Here is a 16,218-nt window from a genome sequence, read left to right on the forward strand (position 1 = left end):
TCAACACTGCTTTAATTATTGCTGTGTGATCTGTTGACTGTCCTCTGTAGACATTGTACTTACTCTCTGTTCTTCTCTAGTCCCCAGATTTCCCTCCCAGCAGTCCCTACCCTTTCCTTCCCCCGCTCGATTAATCCAAAAGTCTGCGTTGTTTCCTAGAGCCAGACTTGGGGTTGTCCAGAGGTGGGCCCCTTTAGAGCATCAACACAGCCCTGAGGATTCGTACGGAGGAGTCTGACATTTAAAGTATAAGAGAGACCTGGCTTGATTGAGGGTGCAATGCACAGGGTTGTGTTAATAAAAATTATCTAAAATAAATAAACACATGTGATCAGGTTGCCAAAAATTGCCATAGTGGGACATGTGGCATTTCGCAAGATAAAAAATGTAGGCAAATTACATTTTTCAGTAGAGAGGTACCAGAACGTGCTGCATGTATGTATTTTCATGAAAACGTGAGCAGCTCTGCTGTAGTGACAAAAAATGGAAATGAAAAAGCATGTGAGCTAAGAAAATAAAGTAACAGAATAGTAGGTCATTACATTAAAAATGTACATAAAATTACATTAGGAGATGAAGGTTGGAGGCGAGCAAGCTGGAGAAAGAAGGGGGGGGAGTCTTTTGTGTGGAAATCACAACGGCCCTGTTGCGGCTACACAGTGGCATGTTTGGAATTACAGATAAAGTAATAAACACCATTTATCAGTGTTTTGAGCCTTCGAGAATGCAACCAGTGATTAGTGCTTATCCCTCTCAATCTGGCTTCCATCACCTGCTGCACAGCGAGCCTAGAGCAAATGTTTTGTGCAGCGTCTGCTAAATACCTCCCTCCCCACATGTGTAAATGCACAAGCAATAAAACTCATTGCAAAGACTTATGATGTCCCATCAACATGTTTTTTTCTTATGTTAAACGTTATTTATATGCCGTCGTTTCCCTGAAATTATCCTGCTATTTCTCAATGAAAATCTGTTGGTGTGAAGGTGAATGCGGATTAAAAAAGCATTGGCATAGCCAATAGGTCTCGCCTTTGGGACCTTATAAGTGTTTACCAATTCAACAGTTGATGATGTTGCACTCTGCGTCAACTATCATGTGGTGTAGTTAGCGACAGGGACAAACGCCATCAGAGAAAGGTTCTTTAATCCCTAACAGCACATTGGTCCCTCTACATTGACAGACGGCCCGTCGTGGTCCACAATGCACGTGCAACCGCACATGTGTTTCACAATGTGAAGCCGGGTCTTGCAGAAAGCATTAGGGTTCACTTTACTGGCAGAAATGTGTACGACTGTTGTCTTTCCTGGAGTACGCCTACTGTGGCTAGGAATATGTCCACTCACTGGTGGAGCTGAGTGAGGCTTGAACCACATCAAGGACAGCAATGGTTCAGAAGCTGAAACGCCTGGATGCTAAATCTCTGTGAGCAAACTTCCGTTAGTCTCAATTGCAATTCTAGCACCTCTCTGAACTAGCACCAAAAACCAGAAGTTCATCTGTAAGCAGACACAAGAGTGAGTCAAGCTCAAAAGCGGTATTAAGACCACTACTAGCATTTTGTAGGTCCAAATATAGACCAGCATCAGTGTAACAAGTGGGAATAAATTATCAAACTTTTCATCATCATCTGCGTCATGTGGAATATGCTGAATGTCTTTTACAGTGTAAGAATCAGAAGCAAACATAACCTTCAGTCACCTATAACACTGGTGATGAGGCAAAGCATCGTAGAGGAGTCTTGCCAGATAGACTACGGCCTGGGCTTTTGTAATACGATAGTATGACATCAGCTGAGGTACAGCCAAACTTGGGTCAGACACAACACTAGCATCTCGGTCCAACCAGGAACAAACCCACTGGAAACAGCATGCCTTTTGTAGAGGTGTAGCCGGACACCAGCAGGGAGCGGGGCGAGTGCCTAGTGAGCTAAATTGGCAGCAGGGAGGGACGTCCTAGGTAATTTGGGGAAATTGGAAATCTGGTCTCAACAGGCACTCATATTTACAATGCTGTTTGTTCCTGTACAGCGCCTCGTTTTACGAGAAAAAAAAGCAAAATCTGTTAAGTGCCGCGAGGTTCCATGGAGCTATTCACTGCAATAAGAATAGCGAAGACAATGTAAAACAAGCATTTGCAACGCAATAGGTCTCGCATTATTAAAGTTAGAGCTATTGGCATTGTAAATGGCAATGCCTTTTATTTATGTTTTTGCTTTTAAACATAAATAAAAGGCATTGTCATTTACAATGCTAATAGCTTAAACTCTCGCAAGAGTGAGACCTATTGCATTGCAAATACGGGACGGGCAGCTATAAGTCTCCAGCTGGACGCATCCTTCGGATGCAGTACCAGCGAGACCTAAAAGGAGTGAGGGATAGAACAGGTAAGCATGAGATGCTGGTGCATGGGTGGATGGTGTGTGAGCTCTTTGGGAGAAATGATTTGATGGCTTGCCTGTATGGCAGAGACTGCTCAGATCATGCACTATAAGCATTTAGCTGTGCCAAAGAACGGATGCGATAAAGAATGAGGCGAGCCAATCACACTTACAGATACTTCCCATCTTAGGTGGTCCGGACTGGTTTGTGAAATGTAATTTTTTTACCCCATTGATTATGGTGCATATGGAGTTGCCCAGATGGGAAGGCGCTACCTTTGAATGTAAAGTATTGCATCAGCTGCAGTATATGTTCTGTTTCCACATAAGTGTGGTGAATTATAAACCTATACTAATTAGTAATATGCAACAAGATATAGTGTCTACTTTAGGAGTCCATCCAAACTTGGCAGGAATCAAACCAAAGTAATATGATTTGAACAAACCGTTATAAAATATCTTCTAGGGGTTAGTCCAGGAATTGTAGAGAAACAACCAAGAAAAGATCAAACTCCAAATACATGAGCCTGTGGGCCACAAGATGTAGGCGGACGACAACACACCCACAATTTTTTTTTTTTTTTTAAATCAGACTGTATATGCACACAGGTCTGTGGGGTCCACCCAGGTGCTGCACTTGTGCAATCCACTGAAATCATACTGCTATATGTAGTAATCAGACACTACGTGTAAAGTGGGCCAGTTGAGAATGTGTTACAGTGCCTGTCTCTGGCTGTGGTACAGTCCCTGTTTCTGGCTGTGGTACAGTGCCTGTCTCTAGCTGGGGTACAGTGCCTGTCTCTAGCTATAGTAAAGTACCTGTCTCTAGCTGGTGTACAGTGCCTGTCTCTATCCAGGGTACAGTGTCTCTATCTAGGGTACAGTGCCTGTCTCTAGCCGGAGTAAAGTGCCTGTCTCTGTGTGTGGTACAGTGCCTGTATTTAGCTGACGTACAGTGTCTGCTTGTAGCTGGATACAGTGTCTGTCTCTATTTAGGGTACAGTGCCTTTCTTTAGCTGTGGTTAAGTGCCAGTCTCTAGCTGTGGTAAAGTGCATGTGTCTGGCTGTGGTGCAGTGCCTGTCTCTGGTGCAGTGCCTGTCTCTGGCTGTGGTACAGTGCCTGTCTCTGGCTGTAGTGCAGTGCCTGTCTCTGGCTGTGGTACAGTGCCTGTCTCTAGCTGTGGTAAAGTGCCAGTCTCTGGCTGGGGTACAGTGCCTGGCTGTGGTACAGTGCCTGTCTCTGGCTCTGGTGCAGTGCCTGTCTCTATCCAGGGTACAGTGCCGGTCTCTATCTAGGGTACAATGCCTGTCTCTAGCTGTGCTACAGAGCCTGTGGTCTTGCCCCCACCCCCAGAGGCCTGGAGGCCGCGCTCCCACTCGTGCTTTCAGCCGCGCTCAGACAGGACATCTTATCACTCGCGCTCCGAGGCTCCAGGATGCGTGAACCAGGATAGGAAAGGCTGAGAGGGGGGGGAAGGGGCACTGCAGGGAGCGGAGGGAAGGAAAAAAAGAGCCAGGGAGGGAAGAAGCAAGAGGCGGAGATCGGGAGAGACACCCAAGGAGCAGCACAGGAGGTCGGGAGAGCAGCACCGAGGGTCCAGTGTGCCGCCCCCTCTCCCCCCCTTCCTTCTGCATCCAGCCCTGCTCGCCTTTGCACCCTTGTGTAAAGTGGCCAGTAACCCTTAGCGCTCACTCTATAAACACGTCCAAGTGCACGCGGCGCACACGCACTGGTGTTTTTATTTGAACCTGTCCCCTGCGGCTTCTTAGCACTGTAAATAAAGGTGTCACTCTTTGTATCGGCTGCAGAAGAGTTAAAAACGATGTTGCCCACAATAACGAACCTGCAGTAGAGACTTCAACCCGCTCAGCTATCCCACCTATCCGTGTATGAGATAGTTCTGCGGGGTAAGGCTCTCGCTGTAAAGATATGTGTGGAGAATGCACAGAGGTGTTAACTATCACACGTTACTCCGAGGGATAAAGCACGGTACGGAGCGCGGGTTCAGATACCGGTAAGGAAGCTCCGTTGTTAATGCACCTGTCCCCCCGCATCACCGCCGCAGCCCGGGACAAACCGAACATCGCCGCCGGCCTGCGACCAGGAAGTCAGGTAGGCCAGGCGGGACAACCGGAAACCGGAAGTAGGAGGGCGGGAGCCTACCCCGCCTCCCACGGAAGAGCCGCGGCTGTTTTGAGCACCGGAGCAGGCAGGAGCCTACCCTGCGCCCCGGCGCACTCGCCCTGAGATGGAGGGAGGAAGAGTCCTGCTGCCAGCGCCTTCCACGAGGCTCCCAGGAGTGAGGGAGAGCCCGTGGTAACCGGCATAGAGGAGCCCTGCAGCTGCCGATGAGAGGAGAGCCGCCGCACCAAGGAAGCCGGTGAGTGGGGCTTCGCCTTGTTGCTGAGCTGCGAGGGCGGGGGGCATGTGTGTGTGCACGTGCGGCGGCGGGGGGGCTCTGTATGTGTGCGGCGGCGGGGGGTCTTTGTATGTGTGTGAGCGTGTGTGTAGGTGCGCTGGTGTGTGTGTTGGGGGGGTCTCTGTGTGTGCGTGTAGGTGCGCTAGTGTGTGTGTAGGTGCGGCGGCGACGGGGGGGGGTGTGTGTGTGCCTGTGTATGCGTGTGGCTGTGTATGTGCGCATGCGTGAGTATGTGTATGTGCGCATGCGTGAGTGTGGGTGCGCGTGCACGCAGTCAAATCCAGCTCCAGAGAAGTGCGTGGCACCCTCTTGTCCCTCATTCCCCCGAGACGGATCACTAAAGTTGTCGAGACTGGACGCATCCTTCGGATGCTAACTCCAGCTCGACCTAATAATATTGGGCCACCTAGTGAGATTTCATGCTCTTAAGTAGAGCCTGATGGTTATCATTGCGTGACGGCCTACTTAATTTGACTAGTCACGGGCAGTGCTTTAAATGGGCAGGGTCTGTCCAGCGCGGAGTACCTGCACTTCAACATTTCCATTTAAAGCACTTGTGTTCCCACTGAATCCCGTGCCTGGAGTATATGATCATGAATCTTTACAGGGATATCTCGGGGTGCAGCGTTCCTGTGCTCTCTAGATACGTTCCCGCTATACAAATATGACTTTGGCTGGTTTGAAATTATATATATTTCATTTCGTGACACGTGGAAGCAAATCTTTAAAATCTCGCCAATTTGCTTCCTGTTACCATGGATACAAAAATTCCAAAAGCAGCGAGGCATCCTACTATGAAGTGCCAGGTCTGTGAGCAGTTGGAGTGTTTCTCCAGGGTAAAAGTACTTCCAGGAGAACCATGTGATCTGTCCGGTTAATCATTAATGGGTAGGTAACCTGTCCGGTTTTCCTGGGTATCATTTTGCCACGTAAACAGCATTAATCTATTAAAACGTGCCAGCTTAGGGAATTTGGGCTGTTTTATAGCCTAAATTGGCTACTACGGCTAATTTTTTTTAAAATACCTTAAACAAATCCATAGGTGGATTTCGTCAGATGTGTAATTCGCTAAATTTTTATATCCGCTCCAAACATTACAAATACACCGGTTACACTCATTCGCGGGTGAAAAGATTTTCCTAATTGGTTGCCATCATCAAATGCCCGCCTGCTTTAAATACATTTCTCACTCTGGGATATCTTGATATCGTCACATATGATCACGCTGATCGTAAATTATTATTTTATTACATTGTTCTCTACAAAAACACTTTAACGAGCAGCCGTTGCTACACTGGCGACGCTCCCAGACAGATTATGTAACGGTCGTAAAAATCAATTGTCACCTGTAGGTAGCAGTGTGGTCATTACTACAAGCTGCTGCTCACACTCAATACTCTGCTCACACTTTGAGCTTCTGGACAGATGCACACTTTGTAGGACTTGGTCTTCTCGAGAATGAGTCAATCACCAACACACTCTACCAGGAGCTGTGCACAAATTATTCCATGCGGCTCTGTCCGTTTGCCTCAATTAGTCCCTCGGTTTACCTGGATGTAAGTCTTCGGACTCACGCAGGTACTCCTTCATTTTGCTGCGCGGCATCTTCCTCTCTTCCAGAACTCGCTCATCTCCTCACCTACCGGACAGCGGGTCCTTACTGCGAGTCTTTTATGCTCCTTTCACACATTGCTTGACAAATGCATGCTCTTTATAAATGGACGCTGCAATCCCAGCATCTAGCCCGTCTTTTTAAAGGCGAACTGTGTGACGTCTGAAAGAAATGACGCAACCCCTCGAGCTCGGACCACAATCCCTGCTGCCAGAACCAGCAGTTGAGGGAAAGGAACATCATAAAAGCTGCACTTTAAACAAGCGCGCGCGCCTTGCGTGGCAGCAGGGGGTGGGGGCCTGCAGATTCCCTCGCGGGAGCCAGAAGCGATAATTAATACCATATGGCGCTGGCAGCACCATATGGTATTAATTATCGACGGTCGCTCCCACGAGGCAATCGCCCCTCGTGCACACGTTCCATTGAAGGCAATTGAACGCGTGCACGAGTTTGCCGCAAAAAGGGAATCGACTGCTTAAGGTCTCTTTCCTATGCAACGCATGCGCGTTGCGTAGGACGAGACCTAAAAATGGTCCCATCATGCTGTTTTTATGACACCCATTATCTATGGCCTTTTTAAAATGAGACTTGCTGCTCAAGGAAATAGTTTACTAAAGGAGCTGCTGTAAATCACAATTGTGTTGGTTAAATACAAACTTAGTTCTCATAAGCAAAAACCAAGAAGTCTGGCCTCGGTAAAAGTGATTTCGCAAGTCTTCCGTCTTTTTTTGCAAACATATGCAAAATACATTAAACTCTGCAGCTGTGTGAAGGTGGCATGCATATATATGTTTTGCTATTAAAAAGAAGTGAAAATTATACATGACAAAACCAATCTATCCCAGAAAAGAAGAAGGCGCCCTAAACCTTTCTGACAACAAATGCATCTGTCCCTGTACTTTGGGAGATACTAAGTGAAATGCTCTGAAACTGGTCAGGAATGGAGGAATCAGATGCTGCTCACAGCAGGAGGCTGCTCGATTGTTAGATCATCTGGCCCGCACCCTGGACGTGGATAATGCGTTCTTTATCACCCACCAACTTTCTGTGTTTTATGTCCCCCTCATTGGGGCATCTGGGAAGCTATGAGCACCAGTTGAAATGCATGCACCAGAGAGCCTGTAAGGACTCGCCTTATTTACCAATTAAAAACACGGCTCGGGCCGGCCACAACTGCGGAAGGAGTGGGGTTACCTCAGAGGAGTGCTGGTGGGGGCGTGCAGGCAGTGCTGGGGGAAGAGATAAAATCACGGGTGGGAACGGTGCACAAAGTAATAACACTGCCTTAAATTTGAAAAAGCTGAACAGCGACCTCCGAACGAGAGGTGGTGGTGGGGGCAGGCTTGTGAGGTCAGGCAAGCTGTGTTGTGGGAGTGGGAAGGTGTGGATGAGTGGGGACACTGTGACAGGAGCTAAGAGACATGCGCGAAGGGTGCACAAAGTAAATAAAGCTGGCTTCAATTTGAACTCCGATCAGCAGAAGTTTATGCAGCATTTTTGAAAGATACTTTTGTTTGGGGATCTCACTAAACGTGCATCGAGTATACAAAAGTCAGTTTGTTGTTAGGTGAGCTGATCGGCTGAGGCAAAAGCAGTGGGAGCTTCAGGGAGGTTTTATTTCTTGGGTTAGATTGGAGGAAGCTGCAAGGGGAGGAAGGAGTTGGGGGGGTGGGAGGCACCAGCAGATTCAGCAGAAAACTGAAAACAGTGCTATGTGCTCGCAAGCAGAGAGCTAAAGAAAAGAAGCTGCGAGGGGTGGGAGGAGTTGTGGGGGCGTGGGAGGCACGGGAGATTCAGTAAAAAATAATTCAGCATCGTGCCCCCGTGAGCAGAGGGCTAAGAAAAGAAGCTGCAAGGGGTGGGAGGAGGTGTTCTGGAGAGGGAGATACTAAGAGATAAAAAGAGCGGAAATTCGAGTTGTGCGCCATGGAGCAGTGAGGAGAGGTTCAAAGAACAACCCAGACACGAGGGGTGGGGCGGCGAGAAGGCATCAGACTGCGGGAGGGGGTGTGGGGGAGGAGTGCAGGGGAAGAAAGTAGTCTGTGCAGTGAAGGGGCCAGTAGCCATGGAAGGATACAAATGACTGACATGACTGTCACAGGGAGGGACTACCAAGCTTAAAACCAACCGGAAGGCAGCATTTATAACCTAAGCCAATGAAGAAGATAGGCCACAGAGTGGGCGGAGCTTCCACAAAGCTTCCAAACTATAGTGTATACTGCATGCCTCGCAAAGCAATGGCAGCACATTCGTGCTGCAACGCTAGCAAGATCTAAAGAGTACTGTATCACCCTTGATTTGAAAAGTTGAATGAATCTCTTTTCTATTTGTTTAGCTCTTCCTTGTTATTTTGTACTATGTATCAGAGGGGGCCCTGTACCCCTCAGGCGGCGGGCTGCAGAGAAGTAAGGGATAATGTAAGAGGGGACACTGTCCCTCGGGCAGGGGCTGCAGAGAAGTGATGGTTAATGTAGGAGAGGAACCCGTGCCTTGGGCGGGGGCTGCATAGAAGTGATGGGTAATGTAGGAGGGGAACCCGTGCCTCGGGCGGGGGCTGCAGAGAAGTGATGGGTAATGTAGGAGGGGAACCCGTGCCTTGGGCGGGGGCTGCAGAGAAGTGATGGGTAATATAGGAGGGGAATCTGTGCCTCAGGCGGGGGGGGCTGCAGAGAAGTGATGGGTAATGTAGGAGGGGAACCTGTGACTCGGGCGGTGGCTGCAGAGAAGTGATGGGTAATAAAGGAGGGGAACCTGTGCCTCGGGCGGGGCTGCAGAGAAGTGATGGGTAATATAGGAGAGGAACCTGTGCCTCGGATGGGGGGGCTGCAGAGAAGTGATGGGTAATATAGGAGGGGAACCTGTGCCTCGGGCGGGGCTGCAGAGAAGTGATGGGTAATGTAGGAGGGGAACCCGTGCCTCGGGCGGGGGCTGCAGAGAAGTGATGGGTTATGTAGGAGGGGAACCCGTGCCTCAGGCGGAGGCTGCAGAGAAGTGATGGGTAATGTAGGAGGGGGCCCTGTGCCTCGGGTAGGGGGGGCCCTGAGCCTCAGGTGGGGGAGCTGCAGAGAAGTGATTGGTAATGCGGGAGGGTACCCTGTACCTGGGGGGGGAGGCTGCAGAGAAGTGATGGGTAATGTAGGAGGGGGCCCTGTGCCTCGGGCGAGGGCTGCAGAGAAGGGATGGGTAATGTAGGAGGGGGCCCTGTGCCTCGGGCGGGGGCTGCAGAGAAGGGATGGGTAATGTAGGAGGGGGCCCTGTGCTTCGGGCTGCAGAGAAGTGATTGGTAATGCAGGAGGGGGCCCTGTGCCTCGGGCGGGGCATGCAGAGAAGTGATGGGTAATGTAGGAGGGGGCCCTGTGCCTCGGGCGGGGGATGCAGAGCAGTGATGGGTAATGCAGGGTGGGGGCTGCAGAGAAGTGATGGGTAATGTAGAAGGGGGGCCTGTGCCTCAGGAAGGGGCTGCAGAGAAGTGATGGGTAATGTAGGAGGGGGCCCTGTGCCTCGGGCGGCGCTGCAGAGAAGTGATGGGTAATGTAGGAGGGGCCCTGTGCCTCGGGCGGGGCATGCAGAGAAATGAAAGTGGGTTTTGTAAAGCGCGTTACTATCCGAAGGCCTCGTAGCGCTGTAATGCATATCTCTGGAAGTCTACTGATTTACAATGAAATGAAAGTGGGTTTTGTAAAGCGCATTACTGATGGGTAATGTAGGAGGGGCCCCGTGCCTCGGGCGGGGCATGCAGAGAAGTGATGAGTAATATAGGAAGGGGCCCTGTGCCTCGGGTGGGGGATGCAGAGCAGTGATGGATGGGTAATGCATGGTGGGGGCCCTGTGCCTCAGGAAGGGGCTGCAGAGAAGTGATGGGTAAAGTAGGAGGGGGCCCGTGCCTCGGGCTGCAGAGAAGTGATGGGGGGCCCTGAGTAATGTGGGAGGGGGCTCTGGGTAATGTAGGAGGAGGCCCTGGGTAATGTAGGATGGGGCCCCGGGTAATGTAGGAGGGGACACTGGGTAATGTAGGAGGGGGCCCTGGGTAATGTAAGATGGGCCCTGGGTAATGGAAGATGGGGCCCTGGGTAATGGAAGATGGGGCCCTGGGTAATGTAGGAGGGGCCCTGGGTAATGTAGGAGGGAACCCTGGGTAATGGAGGAGGGGGCCTGGGTAATGTATGAGAGGGCCCTGTGTAATGTAGGAGGGGACACTGTGTAATGTAGGAGGGGACACTGGGTAATGGAGGGGGGGGGGCCTGGGTAATGGAGGAGGGGGCCCTGGGTAATGGAGATGGGGACCCTGGGTAATGTGGGAGGGGGCCCTGGGTAATGTAGATGGGCCCTGGGTAATGGAGGGGGGGGGCCCTGGGTAATGGAGGAGGGGGCCCTGGGTAATGGAGGAGGGGGCCCTGGGTAATCTAGGAGGGGCCCTGGGTAATGGAGGAGGGAACCCTGGGTAATGGAGGAGGGGCCCTGGGTAATGGAGGAAGGGGCCCTGGGTAATGGAGGAGGGAACCCTGGGTAATGTGGGAGGGGGGCCTGTTCCTCGGGCGGGGGCTGTTTGCTTTTGCTGCTGGCTCTGGACATACCTGTGCTTTACTGTCTCCGACAGGAAGGGCAAGAGCTCCTACTTGGCCGCTCGATGACACCACGTGACGCCCACTTCCGCTTCACTCCGTGCGTCACGCGAGGACCCGCCCCGGAATCGGAAGTGCCCGCGGTATCGCTCCGTCGTGGGCCCTTCACAGCCCTCCGGTGCTGCTCGGTGAATGCAGCTGGAGCTCCCAGGTGTTTTTAGTTACAAAAAATGCGTGTCTGGTGTTTTTTAATCTCTCGGCTCCCATGCAGCGTTTAAACGTCAATAACGGCGGCCGCACCGGTTCCTTGTAGCGCGCACCGCCCACATTCTTTTTTAAATATGTATAATTTTCCAATAAAAACAGATTTGATAAAAAAAAATGTATATCGTTTTTCATAAAATGCGGCACGCTAATCTTGGGCATTCTTGACAGCACAACGTTGATTTCTGAGGGTGCACGTCTGTCCTCCATCTGTCTGTCTGTGCTGGCCTGCTCCATGTGGGCCAGAAGGGAAGGGGCCGGCGGCCTCGCTTCCTGTTCCTTCTCACAGCCTGCCTGCATTGCACAGCGCCGCTGCAGGGGCAGGTCATCGTTTTCTTCTCACAGTGAGGATGTAATGGGTGCAGTAGTGACCAAACCCCCCCCCCCCCCCCCCGGGGGTCCCTTTACTCCTGTTTTAGGGCTGCACTCATGGAAATCCAGGATAACCTGACCTCGCATGCGGAAATGGCTGCATTTAAGAGTGGGCTTCACCAAACCTGCACCCGTAATGGCGTTTCATGCTTACTAATCTCACCCTACATATGGGGTACTTATTTCATCCATTAGTTGCACACATCTGAAGAGGGCAGGCCCTCGTGCTCAGTTGTGCGGAGGCGGGCAACTAGAGACAAATTTCGAGGGGGGGAGTATTTCTTCCAGCCGTAACCAGAGCGCTGTAACAAGCATTTACAATGCAACGGTCTCGCCTTCGGAAAAGTTAGAGCTATTGGCATTGTAAATGACAAACTTTTTATTTATGTGTTGGTTTTGAAAACAGATAAATAAATGGCATTGTCATTTACAATCCCAATAGCTTAATCTCTCGCAAATACGAGACCTATTGCATTTGCACCACACCCACAGAGCCACACACACACACACACACACAGAGCTATACACACACACACACAAACACACAGCCACACACACACACACACACAGAGCTATACACACACACACAAACACACACACACAGAGCCACACACACACACAGAGCCACACAAACACACACAGAGCCACACAAACACACACAGAGCCACACACACACAGAGAGCCACACACACAGAGAGCCACACACACACAGAGAGCCACACACACAGCCACACACACACACAGCCACACACGCAGAGCAACACACACAGAGCAACACACACACACAGACCCACACACACACACACTGAAACACACACGCACACAGAGCCACATACACACACACACACACAGAGCAACACACACACACACAAAGCCACACAGACACACACACAGAGCCACACACACACACAGACACACAGAGCCACACACAGAGCCACACACACACAGAGCCACACTCACTCACACACAGAGCCACACACACACACTGAAACACACACGCACACAGAGCCACATACACACACACACACACACACACAGAGGAACACACACAGAGCCAGACACACAGAGCCACACACACAGACACACAGAGCCACACACAGACACACAGAGCCACACACACACAGAGCCACACACACACACAGAGCCACACACACACACTGAAACACACACGCACACAGAGCCACATACACACACACACACAGAGACCAACAAACACCCCCCACTCCTCCGACCAGACTGTTTGGTGCATTTCATTTTTAGGAACTGGGGGAGGGGGGAGAGAGAGAGAGAGAGAGAGACTGTTTTCTTTACCCCTTCTGTCGCTAGTTCGTTACAACTTTCATTCACGCCTTCAATCGGATTAAAGACATTGTTTTTATTGACTTGGCTCCTCTGCCGAAGTTATTGATTGGTACCTCTCGGATTATACATTTAAATGTTATCCTTGCATTCTGAATTTGACAGGTTCTGCTCTCGCATCTTAGTAAAAGACTTTACATCCGAGCGAACTATCTCGGCGCTTTAGAAAACAAACAAAACAAGGAAGTGGAAAGGCCATGAGAAAACAGGGTTGGGGAGAGTTTGCTACCATGGTAACACCTCCTGTCTCAAATGTGGTGAGCTGGGAAATTAGAAACAAGGCTGCTCTAATCAACCTCCTAGCATGCAAAATATGCATGAACAACCAAACTAAGTTTACTTCCATGATGAGCGGTCACTTTGGGTTTTTAACTGTCCCACTTTGCCAGGTCTTTCCAGGCAGTGATGGACAGGAAAAAAAGGCATCATAAAGTCAACCCTAAATAGGGCAGATTGTTTAATAACCTTCCTCCGACGGCTCCTACTAAGTTGGCCCGTCGACTGAATATTTCCAGCAACCTATTTCGACATGAGGCGGGCAGACAGAGTCTGGCTAAGTCCCTGTCTTCTGAAGTCTAAATCGAGCCTCAGTTACAAAGAAAGTGTCATCATTTTTGCTGACACAAAATAAGCCCTCCGGAGTTGTTCCAGACTTTGGGCTTCTATAGCTACAAAGGTATTTCCTTACTTCCTGAAAGTACTCCCACAAAAAATGAACCCAATGTGAAGGGGTTATTGGCGATAGACACAGCTCCTTAGTGACATTGATCAATGGCCAGAGACAATCATTGTATGATCTGATGAGGTACTAGTGAATACCCATTGGGACCGGCACCTGTCCAGTGCTGCTATGACGGCTACAGGTGTGGCTGGGAGTCTTGGATACAGGGATCTGCAGGAGTCACAGTAAGTTGCACAATGACATAGGATATCTGAGAGACCAACAGCAGGCAACAACCTCCAAAGGATCACATCCCTCTTAAAAGAATGACAGCATCCCAAAACTAAGTCAAAATGAAAAGCTGTGGATCTAGACATGTCAAAGAAAGTGGGAGGATTTAGCACAAGGCTGGATGAATGAGAGGACAGAGAAAGTCTATTACAGATCGGGAAACATAACACACGTCTCGTAGGACAGTGCTGGTAACTGCACCACTGACAGTATGGTTATGATCACAGGTAACCGTGAAACAGGTCTTTATCACACAGTAGCCCTAACGGTCCAGACATGAGTTTATGCCATCAGTTCAGGTAGAGACATTTCTCAATTAGCAATTCCAGTATTGGTATTTTATTCAGCAGAGAATGCATTCCATCGACCAAAATCCGTAGAGAGAGTCACCTTTAGTATAGGCACATCATTTAATAACACAAATAGTCACATCGTCTCACCCTGCGGATGCGTCCCTTGCTCTTATTTAATCATCTAGACATGGCAGCCGCCCAAGGCTAAGATCCGAATTTCTGTACCCTTCCTGCTATAACATGCAGATAAGGTCTGCCCAATAACATCTTCTTGTCCTATTGCAGCTGAAATTCACCTGTGATCCGAACCTGTGATTCATCGTTAGTAATCACAGGTCCATGCTGTGCCTCATCTACCCTGACTTTATTGGACAGAGTTCACTAGCCGAGAATAAAACAAGGCAACATCATACCCCATGCCTGGGCTCACTGTTATCTTGCATTTCATATTTATCTGTGTCTCGCATCTGCTTCTCAGCTGCTTATTTCCTGTACCGGACCAGCCTAGCGTTATCAGTCAGCCTGTCTGACTGATATCTACAAGACACCTCTCATCACGCTGCGCGTGCCATCCTACGCCTCCGACATCCTACTGCTTCCAAGATGTCTGCCGCGAGGTGTTGACGAGGACACCTGTGGGAATGTCGCAGCTCTTGTTGCAGGCCCAACAACTGCAAATGGAGGCTCTTTACTATGCCTGGCAGTGGCGCGGGAAGCCCAGGGGGCATATCTGCTGCCAAGAGTGCTGCACTGCAACAGAGACAGAGCAGTGTGATGAATAACCTTCAGTGTGATCTGGGTAAACAGCAATTGTTCCCGGCTCCGACAAGAAAGACAAATGACATGGAGATTAAAGTGTGCTTTGTAAATCTATTATGCACCCAGACAGTGCATGTGCATCTCTTGCCTCTGGAACAATAGGGGCCACGCCCACCCTGCTCTGCTTCTGTCGCTGTGGATTTTCATCAAAGGGGATTTATGTAAGAAATTATGTCAGAAGGCAGACTCCTCAGCATATGCTGGGGGAACTAAGATTATTAGTGGGTGTAATTGTCTTCATGTTGCGCAAGATGTACCAGGACAGAAAAAAAGACACGTCAGTTCAAAAGGAGGGATGAAAAAGACATGCTGGCATGTGGAACCTGAGGCACACACTGGTCCTGTCACAGGGCTGCACTATTTGGAGAACCGCAGCGCGACAGGGCCAGTCCTTTGCCTCTCATCCAGGTACGGTGGGTGTGCATAAGTGAGAGTGCAACAGCTTCACTCCTAACACCAGGCAACTCACGATAGGGGGCAAGGCAGGAAACCAACAACTCTTCCTCTAGGGAGGTACGACAATGCAAGACCGATGATGACAGGGGTGGTGCTGTTGTGTGTTTGGCTGGCCTTGCGTGCATTGCAGTTAACTTAATTGTAATTTAATTTATATAGCGCTTACTACCCCTGATGAGGAGTTGAAGTGCTTTTTCGGTGAGTAGCACCCTACTCCGGAACCCAAAGAGGATTAATGGTGAATTAGTATAGGGGGATAGGAAATTAATTTGAGTAGTGGACATGTGAGTTTCTTATTTGAATTGAAAAAGGATAGTGGAGGGATAGAAGAGGGAACGGTTAGCATTTATATAGTGCTTGCTACCCCTGAAAATCACCATGTGCCTAAAAAAAAAATGAATGTGTCCTTGTGTAATGTATATGGGGCTCCGGTAAAGCGCTCCAATATCTTTGGGTAGAGATTTTGCTATATAAAACTCAACAAAAAAAAATAATAACTAAAGGAATGAACAGAACTCTCTAATAGGAGTTAGCCTATGTTCAGCATTGAAGTCAAGAGCTGGTGCTACCCAGCCAGGGTCGGACTGGCCGTAGCGGACACCGGGCATTTCCCCAGTGGGCCGCCAGGGTCTGGGCCGATTTTGGGCCCCGAGGGCCATTTTTGTTACAGGGCCGTTTTTGCAGCATAGCTGCAAAATCGGGCCCTGTAACAAAATCGGCAGAAAACCGCC

The 16,218-nt window shown here is 49.8% G+C and overlaps 1 protein-coding gene across 5 annotated transcripts in view; it reads right to left on the reverse strand.

Annotated features, from left to right (window-relative positions):
* LOC144805992 (uncharacterized) overlaps positions 1-16,218 on the reverse strand; it is a 308,819-nt gene that overhangs the window by 272,498 nt on the left and 20,103 nt on the right. For 4 of the 5 annotated variants that reach the window (XR_013605657.1, XM_078672472.1, XM_078672455.1 and 1 more), the window contains exon 1: positions 10,985-11,063. The exons of the other annotated variant lie outside the window; for it this stretch is intronic. The gene's annotated coding sequence lies outside the window, so the exon portion shown is untranslated. Of the gene's footprint in view, positions 1-10,984; positions 11,064-16,218 lie in introns of those variants that run through there. 5 annotated transcript variants of the gene reach the window in all.

Source organism: Lissotriton helveticus, chromosome 1_2, assembly GCF_964261635.1.
Source record: "Lissotriton helveticus chromosome 1_2, aLisHel1.1, whole genome shotgun sequence".
In the NCBI taxonomy this organism is placed as follows: domain Eukaryota; kingdom Metazoa; phylum Chordata; class Amphibia; order Caudata; family Salamandridae; genus Lissotriton; species Lissotriton helveticus.